The sequence below is a fragment of the Giraffa tippelskirchi genome, chromosome X (genome assembly GCF_054371585.1).
Source record: "Giraffa tippelskirchi isolate mGirTip1 chromosome X, T2T-mGirTip1v1.2.pri, whole genome shotgun sequence".
Taxonomy (NCBI): Eukaryota; Metazoa; Chordata; class Mammalia; order Artiodactyla; family Giraffidae; genus Giraffa; species Giraffa tippelskirchi.
Window position 1 is genome coordinate 45,627,594 of NC_137289.1, and position 8,419 is coordinate 45,636,012.

General features: G+C 37.9%; 1 pseudogene; it reads left to right on the top strand.

Annotated features, from left to right (window-relative positions):
• The first annotated feature begins 6,585 nt into the window (after window positions 1-6,585).
• On the top strand, window positions 6,586-7,054 carry LOC145535636 (ubiquitin-conjugating enzyme E2 variant 1 pseudogene; annotated as a pseudogene).
• The last annotated feature ends 1,365 nt before the right edge of the window (window positions 7,055-8,419 follow it).

The window sequence follows — 8,419 nt, forward strand, 5'->3', positions numbered from 1 at the left end:
TAATTCATTGAATCCTCACCACACTCTATGAGATAGATATTATTGTCTCCATTTTATAGTTGAGTAAATGGAGATAGAGAGGCTAAACGCTTTATCTAAGGTAGTAAATGGCTGAGCTAGAAGGGAATCCGGAATTCAAGATATGGTTCAAGGAAACTCTCAAAAAGACAATTCGAACTATACAATTGTAAATTATACTGATGTAGCTGAAAGAAATAGAAGTGAATACCTAAATAAACCAGAGAGCTGTCCAGGGTGATGGATAACATGAGGAAAGTAGACTCCTTTAAGTCCTGTTTTGTTTCTGTCTTCTGTGTCAAAGAGAATTATTTTCAGGCTGAAAATTGTAAAAAAACAACCATTGCTAAGAAATAACTTAACACTAAGATGGTTGAAAAGATTATAAAATGCACAGACACACAGGCAAAAACTCAGTGTTCTAGTGTTTCTAAATGGCTTTCAATCTCCTGGGATATATGAATTAAATCCAAGAATGTATAAAATTGGTCAAGCTATATTCACTGTCTTTGAGGAATCACAGAGAAGAGATGAAATCATGGATGAGATGCATTCCTTTTGATTTTTCCTATTGTTTTTTTTTTAAGATAAGAAGATAGATTCCAGAATTAAGTATAGGCAAATTGCCTTCATTCTTGCCTTAAAATTCATTCTCTGCATACAGCAGCTAGATTCTTTGAAAAACGTAAATCAGACCATGAAACACTGCTGCTACGTACAATGCTCCCTGTACTTAGAACAAAGTCTGCACTCTACCATTGCTCTTACCATGTGGCCTCCCTCTTAAACTCCATTACTCATTATTGCTCCATTGTTCACTATGCTTCAACCACTTTGATCTTCTGTCCTTGAACACACCAAAATTGTTCTTGCCCCAGGGCCTTTGCATTGCTGTTATTCTTTTTTTTTTTTTTTTTTAAGATTTTTGATGTTTTTATTGAATTTTTTACAATATTGCTTCTGTTTTTTATGTTTTGGTTTTTGTCCAAGATGGATGTGTGATCTTAGCTCCCTGACCAGGGATCGAACCCACACTTTCTGCATCATAAGGAGAAGTCTTAATCACTGGACCCCCAGGGAAGTTCTCTGCTGTTATCTTTGCCTAAAGGATTCTCCCCTTACATAAATCCTTGTTAACTAAACTAAATCCTTGCAAACTAAATCCTTGTCAACCAGATCTCAGCTAAAATACTATCCTCTAATAGATGCCTTCCCTAACTTATCTAGTAATACTTAACTAGTATTACTGTCCTGCCCCTACTCTAGTCACTTTCTATTCCATTTCCTGATCTTATTCTCCTCAGAGTATTCACCATTACCTGAAATGCTCTTACTTGTGTGTTTGCTTGTTGCCTGACCCCTCACTAGTAAATAATCTCCACGGGAGCCAAGATCTTGTCGGTCTTGCTCTCCATTTTAGCCCCAGTACTTAGAATAGTTTCTAACACAGAGCAGGAGCTAAGAAACTACTTGTTGAATGAATAATTGACTACTTGAGTCATGGGAAAGATTCTAGAGCAGGTTATTAAAATAATTGTTCATGAACAACTAAAAATGTAAGTGATTATTAGCTTATACTAATTTCATTTTATTCTCTGACATGGCCAATAACCTTGAAAATCAGAGACGTATGGTATGCAGAGTATACATATACAAAGGCATTTAACAAGTTTTTTCATTACACCCATGCATTGAATATGGATAAGCATTGGCAGGAAACTCTTCATATCATTTTTTTAAAACACTGAGTGACTTTAGCCAGAGTATTTTCATGCCATTCTAGAACACAAGTTCCTAATTTCTTTGGACCTTGAACAGCTTTAAGAATATGATGAAAGTTACAGATATTTGTTATAGAAAAAAATACATATATGCATGTGTTTGTGTGCATGTTTGCTCAGTCGTGTCCTATTCTTTGCGACCCCAGCCCACCAAGCCCCTCTGTCCATGGGATTTTCCAGGCGAGAATACTGGAGCGTATTGACATTTCCTTCTCCAGGGGATCTTCCCGACCCAGGAATCAAACTCATGGTCTCTTGCATCTCCTGCATTGGCAAGTGGGTTCTTTACCAGTTGAGCCACTAGGGAAGCCCACATATATGCATACATTTTGCATAAAATTTACCAAGCTCCTTTTGATTCATGGATCCCAGGTTAAGAAGTGCTGTACTAGAATAGTTCTAATGGAAAACTTCCTGTTTTTTCTTTCATTGTTCCTTCTTTCTGTCTCTTTTTCCTTCTTTTTCTTTAGCTTAAAACAACAGAAATGTATTTCTTCACCATTCAGGAGCAGAGAAATCTGGAATCATGATATTGGTAGGTTTGTTTCTTTCTGGAGATATGGTTCTTAAATGTTCAACAATTTTGTCAATTATTTAGATGAAGAAAGAAGGATGATCTGTCATGTTTGGAGACAGCAAAAGATGGTAGATACATAAGATACAATAGAAAGCACAAACAAAAATCTTAAAAGAACATGAAGGACTGGTTGTGATGGATGGCATATAATAGGAAATTTAGAGTTTTAATCGATGGTAAGTTTGATACGGGATAGCATTGATGTGGACAGAAAAAGCAGATAATCTGATCTTATGTTCCATTAATAGAACAAGGTAGGTGATAGCAGAGACTCTTCTGCATGGGTTGCAACATATTGTGAGTATATATAACATTCTAGGTGCTATCCTTTACGAATATATGGACTAGTATGTTCAAATGCACTTGATAGGCATGGTAAAGAAATATAAAATCAGTTCTTATAGGCAACCACTAATTGAATGGAAATGTTAAGCTGAGAGTAAAGAAGATTCTGGTGGATGAGAGAGTTTGTCAAATGTTAGTTGGTTCCAAACATTTGAGAGGTCTAGAGGTGAAAAAAGTGATATGACTTATTCCATATGACTATAAGTCATAAATCTGGGACCAAAGGTTATAAAATGATATTTAGTTTAATATCAGGAATCACCTTATAAATAACAGAAGCAGTCCAAAGTTGGAAGGTATTGCCTTAAGCAATAGAGGGTATCCATCACATCACTGAATCTATTAAAGCACAGGTTCCATAGTTAATTGGCAACAATGCTACAGAAGGGACTCAAGTGTAAGACAGAAGTTTGGAAACTAGATAACTGTTCTACTTTCTTCTTACTCTAGGAACCAAGCAAGTTAGGTGATTGTGAAGAATGATGCCCCAAAGTCATCTATGTGGATGCCACACCCAATTTGTTCAGGAGCAATGAGAATCTAATAGTAACTCTAGTTCAGAATATTATGGAAACTCATTCTCTTCAAGCCTATTAAGCTCCTTATCTTCTTGAGATTTTTTTTTTACCCAAACAAAGTATATTAGAAATGACCTCTTCTTTTAAACATAGGATATCTTTATGGCACAAGTAGAAGAACTGAGTATGGTAACACGGGGGGAAAACATATGGCAAAACAATGTCTAGTTTTTTCCAAAAGGCAGGTTGCTGACAGATTGATAGGTTTGGGGAGAGAGGGAGTGCAAGAATGAATTCAATCCTACCACAGCTGCAATAGTTTTGTTAGGTAAAGTTCTGATTACAAATTGCAAAAGTGCTTCATGTTTCATGTCTATGACAGGATTATTTAAATATGTCACCCAGCAACAGCAAGCAGATCCAATCAATTGTGGACATTGTAGCAGTCTGGTACATTTACTGCTATGTGGACAAAACTTTTCCAAAATTGTTTTCTCAATGTCATCCACTTAATAAACAAGGATGTGAAGCCACACAAGACACCCACCATTTCTGTAAACCCAGCAAATCTCCAGATGGAAAGAAGAAGGGACGATTAGTCAGACTGCAAATGGAAGAAGGTAAGGAAGAAAAGGAGGGAGAATAAAAGATGAACATCCATTGATTATCTGCTACTTCTATGCTCAGTGATTTCACATATACTATTAACTCTTCTCTACAAATATGAAGCAGAAATAATCATCCAATTTTAAAAGTAAAGCAGCATACTTAAAGCAATTAAGTCATTTGCCAAAGGTCCACAGTTTAGAAATGATTACAGGAGGATCTGACTCCAAAGACCATAATCTTTTCACTACAGCACACTGCCCACTACAATGTGTTGAGTTTAAGAATATTTTGAAGGTGTAATATTTAAGTAGACTTCACTGACTTTCAGTCATCTTCAGCAGACAAAGCCCTTATCCCTGGTTACTTCTCCGGATTCTACCTTCACTATCCCACTGCTCAAACTGTACAGGCCAGAGAGACTGAATACCTTGTGGGAACATGGAGTGTGTTAGGCTATTTCAGCTTATTTGTATTTGTCAGTTCTGTCCTCTCTGATTTCTTCTTTCAACTGACTACCCAGCTCCTACTTTTCTTTCAAGAGTAATTCAAGCCTAATCTTTCCAGAAAGCCTTTCTTGTCCATCTCAGATAGACAACTGCTATTCTATAGTAACTTGAGGATATTTATATCACATTCTTTTTCAGATTCCATTTATTGTTTTTACTTATCTTTCTCTCCACGCTAGACTGCAGCCTCTCCAAAGCAAGAAATTGGACTTGGTTTCACATTGTATCTCTAGCATCTGGAATAGTATTTAGAATGTAGTAAACACATAAATGCTGAAAGAATGAATGAATGACAGCAACAATAACATCAACAAAATGAAAAAAAATGAGGTAGGCAGGTCCAATTTAGTAATAGGAAGACAGATTGCATGTGATCCCAAGTAAAACATCTCAGATGAACAATTTCACAATACACTGGGGGAACATTTCCATTAAACCACGAGTTACCATTTTCCCTTTGTTAAAAGAAGAGCCAATCCTTCTACTAGACTTGGATGTCTTCCAAGTTGTCCTTCTTTCTTAGTACCAAGGTTGGTTCACTTAATAAGGAGTGTTTCACTCCCTTTAGAGTCAGCGTCCATTATCTTCTAGGCTCTGAGCAATTTAGAATCAGAGATCCTGATAGTAACAACCTTGGTCTACCTCTCTAATGAGACATATGATTGCCCGTTTTCACTCCAACAATGAACAGATATTAGTTTACTTTCCCTAATGTATGTGCCTTCTGCTCCTTGGAAGCATTTCGACTGCCTTGTCTTGCTTCCAACTATTTCTCTTGCTTCCTTTGCCTATCGATCAAGAGACAAAAACAGAAAGGAACAAAGAAATAAGTCACATATATCATTTTTCAATTTTCTTGTGTGAAACTTTGTGACTGCCTCATTTCAATCAGAAGGAAATTAGTTCTAAGCCCTTTGAAGTGATCTGAGTCACTCATAATTTGAAAACAATGCAACTGCAGAGAGACAGAATAGTGCCTAAAAAGGAATGCATGTAAGATGACCTAGGTTCTTTCTAGTCCTAGCTGTACTACTAGTCAACTATGTGACCTTGGACAAGCCACTTAACCTCTCCAGGCTTTGGTTTCTTCATCTGTAAAATTAGGAGATTGGGCTATATGATCCCTAAAGTCCCCTTTTGCTCTTAAATTATGTCTTGAACACACACACAAGGATGAATGTAAAGTGACTTCACTGTAGTATACAACCCTATATTTTAAAAGAATTACTGACTCATTCTAAGTACAAATCTATAAGCCTACTTCCACTGTTCCATCTCTCTGTTTTTCTAGTTGAATGCATTTTTTTTAAAATTGGAGTATAATTGTTTCACAATGTTGTGTTGGTTTCTGCTGTACAACGAAGTGAATCAGCCAATAAGTATAGATATACCCCTCCGTCTTGGATCTCCCTCCTCACCACCATCTCACTTATATTTTATACATGGTAGTGTACTTATACGTTAAACCTAATTGGAAGATTGGGTTTGAAAGCATGTTGATACATGTGATTCAAATTTAAGTATGATATTTTCAGCCTGCCAAAAGGACATTGCTGGAGCCTGCAGCCTTGCGACTCTGGTCTAAACGCCTCAGACTGGCTTCTGAAGACCCAAATTTCTTTGGTAGATGCTATTGTGTTGATTCTGTGGGACATCATTCACTTGACCCCATGCCCACCTCCTAGCTCACCTGACAGCTTTTTGTCAATATTGGGTAACTATGTGTCATGGAGAGAGGGTGAGGAACTGGAACTAAGTGTTTTCACAAGATGTAAAGTTCAGTCTAAAACAATTAATGAGTTAAAAGTTGCAGGAGGCAGTGAGTTATAAGTGAGAAATTTATAGCTATCCGTAAAAAACAGTGGGCCAGAAACTGAGTAGATACAGAAATAAAAACCTGGAGAGCATATATACCAATGCTTATGGAAAAAAAACAGAGAGCCAAAGTCTAAGCAGGTAACAAGAATTTGATGTGGTCAAATGCCAAATGACAGCATGGCTGGTAAAGCTCTGGGAAAGCAATTCAGGCCAAGAGATCCACCATAATAAAAAGTATAGGACAAGGTGGACAGGAAACAGACATGAATCTCTGACCACCAGAGATCAAGCAGATCTGATCCAAGCAGATACTTGTTGCTAGGAAAAGAATCATTCCAAAGCACAATCTAGGTGCTAGCCTTTGAGTGACAGCGATGCAAGATGGCAGCCACCACGTGCCCTGATGATTAATATACACCCTTAAAATAGACGGTGAACCTAAATAGCAAGAAGCACACACTTCTGTAAGATTTGTAATAAAAACTAATATGAATGGAGTTAATAGTTCTGATGGAGTGGTGGACTCAAGAGCCCTATCAGTGCTAGCAAAATGGTGGAATTCATATAGCATAAAAGTTTTCCTGCAAGAGCTTCAGCGCCTAATGATGTCTAAAGTGTTAGTCATTCGGTTTTGTCCAACTTTGCAACCCCATGGACTATAGCCCGCTATGCTCCTCTGTCCATGGGATTTACCAGGCAAGAATACTGGAATGGGTTGCCATTCCCTTCTCCAGGGGATCTTCCTGACCTAGGGATCGAACCCAGGTCTCCTGCATTTCCAGCAGATTCTTTACCATCTGAGCCACCAAGGAAGCCCCAATGATGTCTAAAGAAAATATGAAACTCCCTCAGCTGCCTGAAGGAAAGTGTGATAGCAATTAATCAAAAAAAAACCCACAGGCCCTCCCAAACTTCCTCCATTCGTTTTAAGCAGTCTTCATTTTCCACAGTAGTAAATTTTCTAGATATGGCTTATAGACCTCAAAGTACTAGAAAGGAAGATCCCATTCAAAGTTTATCTTAAGACAGTGTAAATGATACTAATTTTTTGTCCATTTGAAATATATAAGTTGTGTTATAACAACAACAAAATCGCACATTCAAGCAAGTAGATGTGTGAGGCCATCTGACTAATCTGGGGAGTTAAATTTAACTGGCAGTTAAAGATAAAGACTGACTAGCCACCCGTCTCAAGAAAGTTGTGGCACGCTGGTTTCAGAAGCCAGTCTCACAATACAGTGAGCCTCAGAAAGGATAATATGACCACATTCTCTTCTAACTTTCAAGGGGAGATCCCATCAACAAGTAGAAAAGTAGGTACACTAGTCTCAAAGGCCAGATTCCCCTCAAAGGTTTCATACATTTGTGGGAATAATTGACCCTGGTAATAACTTGGGTGAGAGAATTTTGTTAAACATCAAAGAGGGGAATTTCTCTGGTGGTCCAGTGGCAAAGGTTCGATCCCCAGTCATGTAACTAAGATCCCACATGCTGCAGGGCAACTAGAGAGCTTGTGCACTGCAACGAAGACCCAGCACAGTCAAAATAAAAGCAAAATTAAAAATAAAATAAAATAAAAACATCAATGAGGAGCTAGCTAGGCAAGATAGGTCACAGCCTAAGAGACAGCAGCAACTCCCAGACCAGGAATGGCAATTAATTGGCAAGGTTGCACCCACTTCTTACTCTCAGGTTGGTTTATGGCATATATTGCTATCTAATCTCAACACTCCTTTTAGATAAACCTAAGAATCCTACTCAACACAAAGCCCTCGATAGCCACTATTAATTGATTGATCAATGTTTGACACATAAGATTAAATATATTTTCCATTTACATTACAATGAATTGTTACAGCAACTATAGTCCCAGACTTTATGAAGCCTCAGAGAACTTATTCTGTGTTGACTTTACAACTCCAATTCTCAATGTCACTGTACAGTCCACCAATGCTACCCAGGGCCCTGGGATTAAGGACAAAATCATTTTACGCCTTGTAAGCTGGCTACATAAATTCACAGTGATTGACAGAGCCTACCCAACCATGCCTCTGCCTTGCATTTTGTGGTTAACCCCCCATGACCCATAACAATGACCTTAATGTAATATAACACAGAGCCAGCACCACTGCCTTGTCGACCCAGGCACAGTGAATCGAGTCTTCATTTTTTAATTTTGCAGGGCCAGTCCACATGCCGTTCATGATATTTTCCATTTTTCTAAAATGATCCAATTTCCTGGGGAAA